We start from the raw sequence: 904 nt of genomic DNA, 5'->3' as shown, positions 1-904 counted from the left end.
GCTTGCCTAACTTCACTCCGCTGTTGCATAAAGAAGAGAAGGAAGCCTGGACATTTTGGCAAGGGGTTTCCAGGAAGGAACTCTTGGCGCACCCTTTCAGTCAGCTGAGTGATCTATAAACGCGATAACAGTAAATAACTTTTCTTTCGTAACTTTAATTTTTTTTTTATAAAGCGAGGAGGAGCGGGAAACATCAATCTAGGCGTGCAACTAGAAGGGGGAAGGGAACCTAATCTCCTTTCATCACCTCTGTCAAATTCAGGGGCAGCCAAACGTAATGTAAGAAATATAAGATCACCACAGGAAGCAATTAAACTTTCATGCAAAGCTTGTAAATATGCGTATGTAGTGAGAACACTGAACATTCTTGCAACTTGGCAATAGATTTTTCACCTGTTTTATAAGGGCCTTTAACACAGTATCAGTGCCCTTGCCCCTTTGGACAAGTCTAGGTTCAGAATAATTAATTGTTTGGCCTCTCTGCCCTGTTGTTGGCCCTGCAGAGGAACTGGTTGGCCACTGTGTGAGACAGGATGCTGGACTAGATGGACCTCACTGGTCTGATCCAGCTCTTTTAATGTTCTTTTCAGGGGAAGGCCTCGGCCTCTCTGCCCTGTTGTTGGCCCTCCAGAGGAACTGGTTGGCCACTGTGTGAGACAGGAGGCTGGACTAGATGGACCCTCAGTGGCCTGATCCAGCAGGGCTCTTCTGATGTTCTTATGAAGGCCTCGGCCTCTCTGCCCTGTTGTTGGCCCTCCAGAGGAACTGGTTGGCCACTGTGTGAGACAGGAGGATGGACTAGATCAGGGGTCCTCAAACTTTTTAAATAGGGGGCCAGTTCACTGTCCCTCAGACTGTTGGAGGGCCGGACTGCCGTTATTGTACAAGGCCGCGGGCCATCAGT

This window comes from Heteronotia binoei, chromosome 5 (genome assembly GCF_032191835.1).
Source record: "Heteronotia binoei isolate CCM8104 ecotype False Entrance Well chromosome 5, APGP_CSIRO_Hbin_v1, whole genome shotgun sequence".
Taxonomy (NCBI): domain Eukaryota; kingdom Metazoa; phylum Chordata; class Lepidosauria; order Squamata; family Gekkonidae; genus Heteronotia; species Heteronotia binoei.
This window is presented reverse-complemented; position numbering follows the sequence as displayed.